Source organism: Oncorhynchus masou, chromosome 2, assembly GCF_036934945.1.
Source record: "Oncorhynchus masou masou isolate Uvic2021 chromosome 2, UVic_Omas_1.1, whole genome shotgun sequence".
Lineage (NCBI taxonomy): Eukaryota > Metazoa > Chordata > Actinopteri > Salmoniformes > Salmonidae > Oncorhynchus > Oncorhynchus masou.
The window spans coordinates 1,021,131-1,037,689 of NC_088213.1; the positions used below are offsets into that span (position 1 = coordinate 1,021,131).

The 16,559-nt window shown below is 41.7% G+C and overlaps 1 pseudogene; it reads right to left on the reverse strand.

Moving 5' to 3' along the window:
• Nucleotides 1–412: 412 nt before the first annotated feature.
• LOC135554294 (aminopeptidase N-like) overlaps nucleotides 413–16,559 on the reverse strand; it is a 121,144-nt pseudogene continuing 104,997 nt past the window's right edge.

Below are 16,559 nucleotides of genomic sequence, written 5' to 3' on the forward strand. Positions count from 1 at the left end.
ATAGAGCAGGAACATTTTGGGAGATTGGAAACTGAAGGTATAGAGCAGGAACATGTTGGGGAGATTGGAAACTGAAGGTATAGACAGGAACATGTTGGGGAGATTGGAAACTGAAGGTATAGAGCAGAGAACACATTGGGGAGATTGGAAACTGAAGGTATAGAGCAGGAACATATTGGGGAGATTGGAAACTGAAGGTATAGAGCAGGAACATGTTGGGGAGATTGGAAACTGAAGGTATAGAGCAGGAACATGTTGGGGAGATTGGAAACTGAAGGTATAGAGCAGGAACATGTTGGGGAGATTGGAAACTGAAGGTATAGAGCAGGAACATGTTGGGGAGATTGGAAACTGAAGTATAGAGCAGGTATGGGGAGAGCAGGAACATTTTGGGGAGATTGGAAACTGAAGGTATAGAGCAGGAACATGTTGGGGAGATTGGAAACTGAAGGTATAGAGCAGGAACATATTGGGGAGATTGGAAACTGAAGGTATAGAGCAGGAACATGTTGGGGAGATTGGAAACTGAAGGTATAGAGCAGGAACACATTGGGGAGATTGGAAACTGACGATATTAACTGAGCGTTTATTGGCAGACATTTATTAACACGAGAACATGAAAAACTGACAATCCAAAATGGATGCACATGATTCAAGTAACAACATGATTTTGGTCCATTCATCATTATACAGCACATCTCTGTCCCAAATGGCTCCCTATTCCCTATGGAGTGCACTCTTTTTAAACAGAGCCCTATGTAGCACGCTATACAGGGAATAGGGTGCCATTTGGGTCACGCAGCCCCATGTTCGTGGTCTGTTTAATACAGTCTGTGTATCCCTGATGGTTCAGTAAGCAGTAACACCATTGGCCTGGTCGCACGCTGCTGTAGTGGGGGTATTTCACGTACATTCATTGGCCAACCACTTCATAACGGGCTCCTGGTTCTCCGCCACCCATTTAATGTTGGCCGTAGTCCTCTCAATAGCCTGCTCCAGAGCCAGCGTCCCCGAGCCAAACCCCCCACACGGGCATTGTCCTCTTTAAACTGCTTCAGCTGCAATTATAGAAACATGGTAGAAATCACAATACTGACTCAACAATGTTGTAGTTTCTAACTAATTTGAGATGGAGGAAAACAAGCTCTGGGTCCCCCCAACAAACAGACCATCCATTCATACATACACCTCTAGTCTAATTTATACCTTATTAAACTGTATCTGTATCCCCTAACCCCTAACCTTTGAAAACCTACATGAGGGTAGCCCTCCAGGAACAAGGTTAGGGTGAAAACCTACAGGAGGGTAAGCTCTCCAGGAACAAGGTTAGGGTGAAAACCTACAGGAGGGTAAGCTCTCCAGGAACAAGGTTAGGGTGAAAACCTTACAGGAGGGTAAGCTCTCCAGGAACAGGGTTAGGGTGAAAACCTACATGAGGGTAGCTCTCCAGGAACAGGGTTAGGGTGAAAACCTTACAGGAGGGTAAGCTCTCCAGGAACAGGGTTAGGGTGAAAACCTACAGGAGGGTAAGCTCTCCAGGAACAGGGTTAGGGTGAAAACCTTACAGGAGGGTAAGCTCTCCAGGAACAGGGTTAGGGTGAAAACCTTACAGGAGGGTAAGCTCTCCAGGAACAGGGTTAGGGTGAAAACCTTACAGGAGGGTAAGCTCTCCAGGAACAGGGTTAGGTGAAAACCTACAGGAGGGTAAGCTCTCCAGGAACAGGGTTAGGTGAAAAACCTTACAGGAGGGTAAGCTCTCCAGGAACAGGGTTAGGGTGAAAACCTTACAGGAGGGTAAGCTCTCCAGGAACAGGGTTAGGGTGAAAACCTTACAGGAGGGTAAGCTCTCCAGGAACAGGGTTAGGGTGAAAACCTTACAGGAGGGTAGCTCTCCAGGAACAGGGTTGGACAGCCGTGATTCAGCTCAGTACCAACCTGCTTCAGCTCAAACTCAGTAGAGAATCTCCTGGTCACACCGTTGATGAGGTTAGAGAATGAGAAGGATCCACCACCATATCTGCCAGGTACAGAGATGTATGATTATTATCTTTACTCAGTGAATAAACATCAGTTTCTCTGATACATATTCACAGTTACATGATGTCCAATAGCCCCACATAGACTTACACTGCATAGATGTAGTTCCACCTAGACTTACTCTGTATAGATGTAGTTCCACCTAGACTTACTCCGTATAGATGTAGTTTCACCTAGACTTACTCTGCATAGATGTAGTTCCACATAGCCCTGATGACCTACTCTGTATAGATGTAGTTCCACATAGACTTACACTGTATAAATGTAGTTCCACCTAGACTTACTCTGTATAGATGTAGTTCCACCTAGCCCTGATGACTTACTCTGTATAGATGTAGTTTCACCTAGACTTACTCTGTATAGATGTAGTTCCACCTAGCCCTGATGGCTTACTCTGTATAGATGTAGTTCCACCTAGCCCTGATGACTTACTCTGTATAGATGTAGTTCCACCTAGACTTACTCTGTATAGATGTAGTTCCACCTAGCCCTGATAGCTTACTCTGTATAGATGTATTTCCACCTAGCCATGATGACTTAATCTGTATAGATGTAGTTCCACCTAGCCCTGATGACTTACTCTGTATAGATGTAGTTCCACCTAGCCCTGATGGCTTACTCTGTATAGATGTAGTTCCACCTAGCCCTGATGACTTACTCTGTATAGATGTAGTTCCACCTAGACTTACTCTGTATAGATGTAGTTCCACCTAGCCCTGATAGCTTACTCTGTATAGATGTAGTTCCACCTAGCCATGATGACTTAATCTGTATAGATGTAGTTCCACCTAGCCCTGATGACTTACTCTGTATAGATGTAGTTTCACCTAGACTTACTCTGTATAGATGTAGTTTCACCTAGACTTACTAGGTATAGATGTAGTTCCACCTATCCCTGATGACTTACTCTGCATAGATGTAGTTCCACCTATCCCTGATGACTTACTCTGTATAGATGTAGTTCCACCTACCCATGATGACTTACTCTGTATAGATGTAGTTCCACCTAGTCCTGATGACTTACTCTGTATAGATGTAGTTCCACCTATCCCTGATGACTTACTCTGTATAGATGTAGTTCCACCTATCCCTGATGACTTACTCTGTATAGATGTAGTTCCACCTATCCCTGATGACTTACTCTGTATAGATGTAGTTCCACCTATCCCTGATGACTTACTCTGTATAGATGTAGTTCCGCCTATCCCTGATGACTTACTCTGTATAGATGTAGTTCCGCCTATCCCTGATGACTTACTCTGTATAGATGTAGTTCCACCTAACCCTGATGACTTACTCTGTATAGATGTAGTTCCACCTATCCCTGATGACTTACTCTGTATAGATGTAGTTCCACCTATCCCTGATGATTTACTCTGTATAGATGTAGTTCCACCTAGCCCTGATGCCTTACTCTGTATAGATGTAGTTTCACCTATCCCTGATGCCTTACTCTGTATAGATGTAGTTCCACCTATCCCTGATGACTTACTCTGTATGGATGTAGTTCCACCTATCCCTGATGACTTACTCTGTATAGATGTAGTTCCACCCTAGGCCTGATGACTTACTCTGTATAGATGAAGTTCCACCTATCCCTGATGACTTACTCTGTATAGATGTAGTTCCACCTATCCCTGATGATTTACTCTGTATAGATGTAGTTCCACCTTGCCCTGATGACTTACTCTGTATAGATGTATTTCCACCTATCCCTGATGACTTACTCTGTATAGATGTAGTTCCACCTATCCCTGATGACTTACTCTGTATAGATGTAGTTCCACCTATCCCTGATGACTTACTCTGTATAGATGTAGTTCCACCTATCCCTGATGACTTACTCTGTATAGATGTAGTTCCACCTATCCCTGATGACTTACTCTGTATAGATGTAGTTCCACCTAGCCCTGATGAAGTCCCAGGCCAGGGGCATCCCCACCACGTTACCAGCGATGTAGTTGATGGTGGAGGTGCAGTCCTGCTTTCGGATCTTAGCTGGATCCAGGGAATAATCCAGATACCTGTTTCAACACAACAAAGGGATTTGTGAATCATCTCGTGTGGGATTCTTATGAAGATGTGTGGGGGGGGGGGGGGGGGTGACGTGACCTCAGTCCGATTTTTTACCTGATGGTGTTGCTCTGGACATGCACAAACACAGCCTTTTAAAAGCGCAGGGCTTGTGATGTCATTTTTCATTTTAGAGGAATAATTGAATAATTATTCTCATGCAGGAATGATATACAGTACCTTCAGAAAGTATTCACACTCCTTGACTTTACACATGTTGTTGTGTTACAGGCTGAATTTAAAGTTAACTGGTCTACACACAATATCCCATCATATCAAAGGGGAATTATGTTTTTCAATCCAGGTGTGTAAAGCTCTACACACAGCTGTAATCGCTCTTAGATATTTACCCATAAAGACACACAGCTGTAATCACTCTTAGATATTTACCCATAAAGACACACAGCTGTAATCACTCTTAGATATTTACCCATAAAGACACACAGCTGTAATCACTCTTAGATATTTACCCATAAAGACACACAGCTGTAATCGCTCTTAGAGATTTACCCATAAAGACACACAGCTGTAATCGCTCTTAGAGATTTACCCATAAAGACACACAGCTGTAATCGCTCTTAGAGATTTACCCATAAAGACACACAGCTGTAATCGCTCTTAGAGATTTACCCATAAAGACACACAGCTGTAATCGCTCTTAGATATTTACCCATAAAGACACACAGCTGTAATCGCTCTAGAGATTTACCCATAAAGACACAGCTGTAATCGCTCTTAGAGATTTACCCATAAAGACACACAGCTGTAATCACTCTTAGATATTTACCCATAAAGACACACAGCTGTAATCACTCTTAGAGATTTACCCATAAAGACACACAGCTGTAATCGCTCTTAGAGATTTACCCATAAAGACACACAGCTGTAATCGCTGCAAAAGATGATTCTAACATGCATTGACTCAGGGGTGTGAATACTTTTGTAAATGAGATATTTATAAAAACATGTTTTCACTTTGTCATTGTGGGTTATTGTGTGTAGATGGGTGAGAAACAAACATAAAGGAGGATGAATACACCGCTGATGTGGACGGAGAAGGGAATGCATTGCTTTACAGTGACCATTAGGGTGGACCCTTTCCATGCAGACTAAACCTTGGCACTTTTTATGACATCGCCAGCAGTAAGATTTGAGTTTCCAAAAAGACAGCTTTCACTTTCTATGTTCAGACAACAACTAAACTAATTTGGGTCATTACCGGGTCCAAAACAACGGCTCAGAGTTTAACAGGATAAAGGTCTAGCGTCACTCCAACTTAAGTGTTGTGTGGTTTGGTTCACGAAACCAGACCTTTTCTTCAACAAAACACAAGATGATGTGGTTCTGAGTGTTAGCTCCTGCTGAGGATTCTGTACCTACCTGTTCAGCAGGGGACCTTCGTACAGGCCAGGGAGGACCTCAGCTTGGCAGCCTCTGTACCTACCTGTTCAGCAGGGGACCTTAGTACAGGCCAGGGAGGACCTCAGCTTGGCAGCCTCTGTACCTACCTGTTCAGCAGGGGACCTTAGTACAGACCAGGGAGGACCTCAGCTTGGCAGCCTCTGTACCTACCTGTTTAGCAGCCATGGGACCTTCGTACAGGCCAGGGAGGACCTCAGCTTGGCAGCCTCTGTACCTACCTGTTCAGCAGCCAGGGGACCTTCGTACAGACCAGGGAGGACCTCAGCTTGGCAGCCTCTGTACCTACCTGTTTAGCAGCCAGGGGACCTTCGTACAGGCCAGGGAGGACCTCAGCTTGGCAGCCTCTGTACCTACCTGTTTAGCAGCCAGGGGACCTTCGTACAGGCCAGGGAGGACCTCAGCTTGGCAGCCTCTGTGGCTACTGTGGCATTGTTGAACATCTGCCAGGCGAAGTCCCATTCCGCCAGCCCTCCTGCTGCGATAGCGTTGCAGTACACTGTTGTCTTCAGGTTGGGGTGAATCCTATCAATTAACACAACATCAGCGAAGAGAAGGAAAACAATCACGTTAACCCTAAACATCCTTAGGGTTGCAAAATTCTGGTCAACTTTTCCCATAATTACCAGTTGGAGGAGTCCCGGTTTTCCTACTTATTCCTTCCTGATTCCAGGAATCCTTCAGCTGATTTCTGGTAAACCTGGGAATTTTGGGAAAGACCCAGGATATGGAAACCCAAATAATTGTGCCGTACTCACGGGTTGTGGTCTGGGTTCAGCATCCACTCTCTGAACCAATCGCTGGTGAGAACTCCTGCAGCGCTCCACTCCCATACGACATGCAAAGGATATGGCGTTGATCTGGTTGTATCTGAGAGATAGGAGAGACAAGAGGGACAGGGCTGTGGAAGGCTCACATCACATTATGGTAATATTGATCTGGTTGTATCTGAGAGATAGGAGAGACAAGAGGGACAGGGCTGTGGAACGGCTCACATCACATTATGGTAATATTGATCTGGTTGTATCTGAGATAGGAGAGACAAGAGGGACAGGGCTGTGGAACGGCTCACATCACATTATGGTAATATTGATCTGGTTGTATCTGAGAGATAGGAGAGACAAGAGGGACAGGGCTGTGGAACGGCTCACATCACATTATGGTAATATTGATCTGGTTGTATCTGAGAGATAGGAGAGACAAGAGGGACAGGGCTGTGGAACGGCTCACATCACATTATGGTAATATCTAAGGGTTCATCCCAAATAGCACCCTATTCCCTATGTAGTGCATTCCTTTTGAAAACAGACCGATAATGTGTATTTACTGTTGTAAGAGAAGGGACAGAAAGATATATTTACAAATACAATGATGTATCTTAATTGTTTAAAATAACATTTAATTTGAAAAACAGAGTTGTTACTGGTCGTTGTGTCCAGTGGGGACTCTGGTCCAATCAACCGTTATGGTCCTGAAGTACTCAAACAGGGGGGTGATCTGCATCTTCAGGTAACCCTGGGAGACAAACAGTATGAACCAATCAAACATGTTGTTTCAGGTAACCCTGGGAGACAAACAGTATGAACCAATCAAACATGTTGTTTCAGGTAACACTGGGAGACAAACAGTATGAACCAATCAAACATGTTGTTTCAGGTAACCCTGGGAGACAAACAGTATGAACCAATCAGACTGTTGTTTGAGGTAACCCTGGGAGACAAACAGTATGAACCAATCAGACCTGTTGTTTCAGGTAACACTGGGAGACAAACAGTATGAACCAATCAGACATGTTGTTTCAGGTAACCCTGGGAGACAAACAGTATGAACCAATCAGACCTGTTGTTTCAGCTAAGCCTGAGAGAAGTACAGTATGAACCAATCAGACCTGTTGTTTCAGCTAAGCCTGAGAGAAGTACAGTATGAACCAATCAGACCTGTTGTTTCAGCTAAGCCTGAGAGAAGTACAGATGAACCAATCAGATCTGAACCAATCAGATCTGTTTCAGCTAAGCCTGAGAGAAGTACAGTATGAACCAATCAGACCTGTTGTTTCAGCTAAGCCTGAGAGAAGTACAGTATGAACCAATCAGACCTGTTGTTTCAGCTAAGCCTGAGAGAAGTACAGTATGAACCAATCAGACCTGTTGTTTCAGCTAAGCCTGAGAGAACAGCACTGAATTTTGTTAGTTCTTTGTTATGATCTTTGTTATGTCCTCTATGTTGATCTTTGTTATGTCCTCTGTTGATCTTTGTTATGTCCTCTGTTGATCTTTGTTAGGTCCTCTGTTGATCTTTGTTAGGTCCTCTGTTGATCTTTGTTAGGTCCTCTGTTGATCTTTGTTATGTCCTCTGTTGATCTTTGTTATGTCCTCTATGTTGATCTTTATTAGGTCCTCTGTTGATCTTTGTTATGTCCTCTGTTGATCTTTGTTATGTCCTCTATGTAGATCTTTGTTAGGTCCTCTGTTGATCTTTGTTATGTCCTCTGTTGATCTTTGTTAGGTCCTCTATGTTGATCTTTGTTAGGTCCTCTATGTTGATCTTTGTTATGTCCTCTGTTGATCTTTGTTATGTCCTCTGTTGATCTTTGTTATGTCCTCTATGTTGATCTTTGTTAGGTCCTCTATGTTGATCTTTGTTAGGTCCTCTGTTGATCTTTGTTATGTCCTCTATGTTGATCTTTGTTAGGTCCTCTATGTTGATCTTTGTTAGGTCCTCTGTTGATCTTTGTTATGTCCTCTGTTGATCTTTGTTAGGTCCTCTGTTGATCTTTGTTATGTCCTCTATGTTGATCTTTGTTATGTCCTCTATGTTGATCTTTGTTAGGTCCTCTGTTGATCTTTGTTATGTCCTCTGTTGATCTTTGTTATGTCCTCTGTGTGTTGTTGTTGATCTTTGTCATTTTCTCATGCACTACAACCATAATCAATAATAGCAGTGTTTCACATCAGACTCCAGTACTCCAGAGAACATAATAAGCTGATTATATTGTGGTTGTTTTAGCCTATGAGACAAATAATGACAAGTTGTTCTATGTCATTTTTTTACGTACGAAAACTATGTTCAGTTAAAGATGATACTAGAGCTTCATGGCTTCACTAGAGGTCAATATTTACATTTACATTTAAGTCATTTAGCAGACGCTCTTATCCAGAGCGACTTACAAATTGGATTTCAGACTATAACATTATTACCACAGTATATTATATATTTAGGGTAGCAGAAGCTTCATGTCTGTCACTAGAGGCCAATATTTCAGACTATAACATATTATTACTATAGTATATTGTATATTTAGGGTAGCAGAAGCTTCATGTCTGTCACTAGAGGCCAATATTTCAGACTATAACATATTATTACTACAGTATATTGTATATTTAGGGTAGCAGAAGCTTCATGTCTGTCACTAGAGGCCAATATTTCAGACTATAACATATTATTACTATAGTATATTGTATATTTAGGGTAGCAGAAGCTTCATGTCTGTCACTAGAGGCCAATATTTCAGACTATAACATATTATTACTACAGTATATTTGTATATTTAGGGTAGCAGAAGCTTCATGTCTGTCACTAGAGGCCAATATTTCAGACTATAACATATTATTACTACAGTATATTGTATATTTAGGGTAGCAGAAGCTTCATGTCTGTCACTAGAGGCCAATATTTCAGACTATAACATATTATTACTACAGTATATTGTATATTTAGGGTAGCAGAAGCTTCATGTCTGTCACTAGAGGCCAATATTTCAGACTATAACATATTATTACTACAGTATATTGTATATTTAGGGTAGCAGAAGCTTCATGTCTGTCACTAGAGGCCAATATTTCAGACTATAACATATTATTCCCACTACAGTATATTGTATATTTAGGGTAGCAGAAGCTTCATGTCTGTCACTAGAGGCCAATATTTCAGACTATAACATTATTACTACAGTATATTGTATATTTAGGGTAGCAGAAGCTTCATGTCTGTCACTAGAGGCAATATTTCAGACTATAACATATTATTATCAGTATATTGTATATTTAGGGTAGCAGAAGCTTCATGTCTGTCACTAGAGGCCAATATTTCAGACTATAACATATTATTACTACAGTATATTGTATATTTAGGTAGCAGAATTAGTAACCTTTTAAAACATTCCAGGTTTTGCAGGGAATCTGTAATCCATCTACCAGGATTTCTGGAAAACCTGGAGAATTTGGGACGACGACAGATCTTTTGCAACTGTAAATGAATGATATATCATATGATAGTGAGAACACACCTGTAGCACCCCGTATGCCTGTCCACGGTCCAACATGAGGATATAGTAGTTGAGATTCCTGAGAGCTGACTCCCAGGGGATGTAGTCTCTCTCCTGAGACAAGTACCTGGTAATATATAATATATAATATAAGAACTGACTCCCAGGGGATGGAGTCTCTCTCCTGAGACAGGTACCTGGTAATATATAATATATAATATAAGAACTGACTCCCATTAATGGAGTCTCTCTCCTGAGACAGGTACCTGGTAATATATAATATAAGAACTGACTCCCAGGGGATGGAGTCTCTCTCCTGAGACAGGTACCTGGTAATATATAATATATAATATAAGAACTGACTCCCAGGGGATGGAGTCTCTCTCCTGAGACAGGTACCTTGTAATATATAATATATAATATAAGAACTGACTCCCAGGGGGCGGAGTCTCTCTCCTGAGACAGGTACCTGGTAATATATAATATATAATATAAGAACTGACTCCCAGGGAATGTAGTCTCTCTCCTGAGACAGGTACCTGGTAATATATAATATAAGAACTGACTCCCAGGGGATGTAGTCTCTCTCCTGAGACAGGTACCTGGTAATATATAATATATAATATAAGAACTGACTCCCAGGGGATGTAGTCTCTCTCCTGAGACAGGTACCTTGTAATATATAATATATAATATAAGAACTGACTCCCAGGGGGCGGAGTCTCTCTCCTGAGACAGGTACCTGGTAATATATAATATAAGAACTGACTCCCAGGGGATGTAGTCTCTCTCCTGAGACAGGTACCTGGTAATATATAATATATAATATAAGAACTGACTCCCAGGGGATGTAGTCTCTCTCCTGAGACAGGTACCTGGTAATATATAATATATAATATAAGAACTGACTCCCAGGGGATGTAGTCTCTCCTGAGACAGGTACCTGGTAATATATAATATAAGAACTGACTCCCAGGGGATGGAGTCTCTCCTGAGACAGGTACCTGGTAATATATAATATAAGAACTGACTCCCAGGGGATGGAGTCTCTCTCCTGAGACAGGTACCTGGTAATATATAATATAAGAACTGACTCCCAGGGGCGTAGTCTCTCTCCTGAGACAGGTACCTGGTAATATATAATATAAGAACTGACTCCCAGGGGATGGAGTCTCTCTCCTGAGACAGGTACCTGGTAATATATAATATATAATATAAGAACTGACTCCCAGGGGATGTAGTCTCTCTCCTGGAGACAGGTACCTGGTAATATATAATATATAATATAAGAACTGACTCCCAGGGGATGGAGTCTCTCTCCTGAGACAGGTACCTGGTAATATATAATATAAGAACTGACTCCCAGGGGCGTAGTCTCTCTCCTGAGACAGGTACCTGGTAATATATAATATAAGAACTGACTCCCAGGGGATGTAGTCTCTCTCCTGAGACAGGTACCTGGTAATATATAATATAAGAACTGACTCCCAGGGGATGTAGTCTCTCTCCTGAGACAGGTACCTGGTAATATATAATATAAGAACTGACTCCCAGGGGATGTAGTCTCTCTCCTGAGACAGGTACCTGGTAATATATAATATATAATATAAGAACTGACTCCCAGGGGATGTTGTCTCTCCTGAGACAGGTACCTGGTAATATATAATATAAGAACTGACTCCCAGGGGATGTAGTCTCTCTCCTGAGACAGGTACCTGGTAATATATAATATAAGAACTGACTCCCAGGGGATGGAGTCTCTCTCCTGAGACAGGTACCTGGTAATATATAATATAAGAACTGACTCCCAGGGGATGTAGTCTCTCTCCTGAGACAGGTACCTGGTAATATATAATATAAGAACTGACTCCCAGGGGATGGAGTCTCTCTCCTGAGACAGGTACCTGGTAATATATAATATATAATATAAGAACTGACTCCCAGGGGATGGAGTCTCTCTCCTGAGACAGGTACCTGGTAATATATAATATATAATATAAGAACTGACTCCCAGGGGATGGAGTCTCTCTCCTGAGACAGGTACCTGGTAATATATAATATAAGAACTGACTCCCAGGGGATGGAGTCTCTCTCCTGAGACAGGTACCTGGTAATATATAATATATAATATAAGAACTGACTCCCAGGGGGATGTAGTCTCTCCTGAGACAGGTACCTGGTAATATATAATATATAATATAAGAACTGACTCCCAGGGGATGTAGTCTCTCTACTGAGACAGGTACCTGGTAATATATAATATAAGAACTGACTCCCAGGGGATGGAGTCTCTCTCCTGAGACAGGTACCTGGTAATATATAATATATAATATAAGAACTGACTCCCAGGGGATGTAGTCTCTCTCCTGAGACAGGTACCTGGTAATATATAATATATAATATAAGAACTGACTCCCAGGGGATGTAGTCTCTCTCCTGAGACAGGTACCTGGTAATATATAATATATAATATAAGAACTGACTCCCAGGGGATGTAGTCTCTCTCCTGAGACAGGTACCTGGTAATATATAATATAAGAACTGACTCCCAGGGGATGTAGTCTCTCTCCTGAGACAGGTACCTGGTAATATATAATATATAATATAAGAACTGACTCCCAGGGGATGGAGTCTCTCTCCTGAGACAGGTACCTGGTAATATATAATATAAGAACTGACTCCCAGGGGATGTAGTCTCTCCTGAGACAGGTACCTGGTAATATATAATATAAGAACTGACTCCCAGGGGATGGAGCCTCTCTCCTGAGACAGGTACCTGGTAATATATAATATAAGAACTGACTCCTAGGGGATGGAGTCTCTCCTGAGACAGGTACCTGGTAATATATAATATAAGAACTGACTCCCAGGGGATGGTGTCTCTCTCCTGAGACAGGTACCTGGTAATATATAATATATAATATAAGAACTGACTCCCAGGGGATGGAGTCTCTCTCCCTGAGACAGGTACCTGGTAATATATAATATATAATATAAGAACTGACTCCCAGGGGATGTAGTCTCTCTCCTGAGACAGGTACCTGGTAATATATAATATAAGAACTGACTCCCAGGGGATGGAGTCTCTCTCCTGAGACAGGTACCTGGTAATATATAATATATAATATAAGAACTGACTCCCAGGGGATGTAGTCTCTCTCCTGAGACAGGTACCTGGTAATATATAATATATAATATAAGAACTGACTCCCAGGGGATGGAGTCTCTCTCCTGAGACAGGTACCTGGTAATATATAATATAAGAACTGACTCCCAGGGGATGTAGTCTCTCTCCTGAGACAGGTACCTGGTAATATATAATATATAATATAAGAACTGACTCCCAGGGGATGTTGTCTCTCTCCTGAGACAGGTACCTGGTAATATATAATATAAGAACTGACTCCCAGGGATGGAGTCTCTCTCCTGAGACAGGTACCTGGTAATATATAATATATAATATAAGAACTGACTCCCAGGGGATGTAGTCTCTCTCCTGAGACAGGTACCTGGTAATATATAATATATAATATAAGAACTGACTCCCAGGGAATGTAGTCTCTCTCCTGAGACAGGTACCTGGTAGTATATAATATATAATATAAGAACTGACTCCCAGGGGATGGAGTCTCTCTCCTGAGACAGGTACCTGGTAATATATAATATAAGAACTGACTCCCAGGGAATGGAGTCTCTCTCCTGAGACAGGTACCTGGTAATATATAATATATAATATAAGAACTGACTCCCAGGGGATGGAGTCTCTCTCCTGAGACAGGTACCTGGTAATATATAATATAAGAACTGACTCCCAGGGAATGGAGTCTCTCTCCTGAGACAGGTACCTGGTAATATATAATATATAATATAAGAACTGACTCCCAGGGAATGGAGTCTCTCCTGAGACAGGTACCTGGTAATATATAATATATAATATAAGAACTGACTCCCAGGGAATGGAGTCTCTCTCCTGAGACAGGTACCTGGTAATATATAATATATAATATAAGAACTGACTCCCAGGGGATGGAGTCTCTCTCCTGAGACAGGTACCTGGTAATATATAATATATAATATAAGAACTGACTCCCAGGGGGCGGAGTCTCTCTCCTGAGACAGGTACCTGGTAATATATAATATAAGAACTGACTCCCAGGGGATGTAGTCTCTCTCCTGAGACAGGTACCTGGTAATATATAATATAAGAACTGACTCCCAGGGGATGTAGTCTCTCTGCTGAGACAGGTACCTGGTAATATATAATATAAGAACTGACTCCCAGGGGATGTAGTCTCTCTCCTGAGACAGGTACATGGTAATATATAATATATAATATAAGAACTGACTCCCAGGGGATGGAGTCTCTCTCCTGAGACAGGTACCTGGTAATATATAATATATAATATAAGAACTGACTCCCAGGGGATGGAGTCTCTCTCCTGAGACAGGTACCTGGTAATATATAATATAAGAACTGACTCCCAGGGGATGTAGTCTCTCTCCTGAGACAGGTACCTGGTAATATATAATATATAATATAAGAACTGACTCCCAGGGGATGTAGTCTCTCTCCTGAGACAGGTACCTGGTAATATATAATATATAATATAAGAACTGACTCCCAGGGGATGTAGTCTCTCTCCTGAGACAGGTACCTGGTAATATATAATATAAGAACTGACTCTCAGGGGCGGAGTCTCTCTCCTGAGACAGGTACCTGGTAATATATAATATATAATATAAGAACTGACTCCCAGGGGATGGAGTCTCTCTCCTGAGACAGGTACCTGATAATATATAATATAAGAACTGACTCCCAGGGGATGGAGCCTCTCTCCTGAGACAGGTACCTGGTAATATATAATATATAATATAAGAACTGACTCCCAGGGGATGGAGTCTCTCTCCTGAGACAGGTACCTGGTAATATATAATATATAATATAAGAACTGACTCCCAGGGGATGTAGTCTCTCTCCTGAGACAGGTACCTGGTAATATATAATATATAATATAAGAACTGACTCCCAGGGGATGGAGTCTCTCTCCTGAGACAGGTACCTGGTAATATATAATATAAGAACTGACTCCCAGGGGATGTAGTCTCTCTCCTGAGACAGGTACCTGGTAATATATAATATATAATATAAGAACTGACTCCCAGGGGATGGTGTCTCTCTCCTGAGACAGGTACCTGGTAATATATAATATATAATATAAGAACTGACTCCCAGGGGATGTAGTCTCTCTCCTGAGACAGGTACCTGGTAATATATAATATATAATATAAGAACTGACTCCCAGGGGATGGAGTCTCTCTCCTGAGACAGGTACCTGGTAATATATAATATATAATATAAGAACTGACTCCCAGGGGATGGAGCCTCTCCTGAGACAGGTACCTGGTAATATATAATATATAATATAAGAACTGACTCCCAGGGGATGGAGTCTCTCCTGAGACAGGTACCTGGTAATATATAATATAAGAACTGACTCCCAGGGGATGTAGTCTCTCTCCTGAGACAGGTACCTGGTAATATATAATATATAATATAAGAACTGACTCCCAGGGGATGGTGTCTCTCTCCTGAGACAGGTACCTGGTAATATATAATATATAATATAAGAACTGACTCCCAGGGGATGTAGACTCTCTCCTGAGACAGGTACCTGGTAATATATAATATATAATATAAGAACTGACTCCCAGGGGATGGAGTCTCTCTCCTGAGACAGGTACCTGGTAATATATAATATATAATATAAGAACTGACTCCCAGGGGATGGAGCCTCTCTCCTGAGACAGGTACCTGGTAATATATAATATAAGAACTGACTCCCAGGGGATGGAGTCTCTCTCCTGAGACAGGTACCTGGTAATATATAATATATAATATAAGAACTGACTCCCAGGGGATGGAGCCTCTCCTGAGACAGGTACCTGGTAATATATAATATATAATATAAGAACTGACTCCCAGGGGATGGAGTCTCTCTCCTGAGACAGGTACATGGTAATATATAATATAAGAACTGACTCCCAGGGGATGTAGTCTCTCTCCTGAGACAGGTACCTGGTAATATATAATATATAATATTAGAACTGACTCCCAGGGGATGGAGTCTCTCTCCTGAGACAGGTACCTGGTAATATATAATATATAATATAAGAACTGACTCCCAGGGGATGTAGTCTCTCTCCTGAGACAGGTACCTGGTAATATATAATATATAATATAAGAACTGACTCCCAGGGAATGTAGTCTCTCTCCTGAGACAGGTACCTGGTAATATATAATATAAGAACTGACTCCCAGGGGATGTAGTCTCTCTCCTGAGACAGGTGCCTGGTAATATATAATATAAGAACTGACTCCCAGGGGATGTAGTCTCTCTCCTGAGACAGGTACCTGGTAATATATAATATATAATATAAGAACTGACTCCCAGGGGATGGAGTCTCTCCTGAGACAGGTACCTGGTAATATATAATATAAGAACTGACTCCCAGGGGGATGGAGTCTCTCTCCTGAGACAGGTACCTGGTAATATATAATATATAATATAAGAACTGACTCTCAGGGGATGTAGTCTCTCTCCTGAGACAGGTACCTGGTAATATATAATATAAGAACTGACTCCCAGGGGATGTAGTCTCTCTCCTGAGACAGGTACCTGGTAATATATAATATAAGAACTGACTCCCAGGGATGGAGTCTCTCTCCTGAGACAGGTACCTGGTAATATATAATATATAATATAAG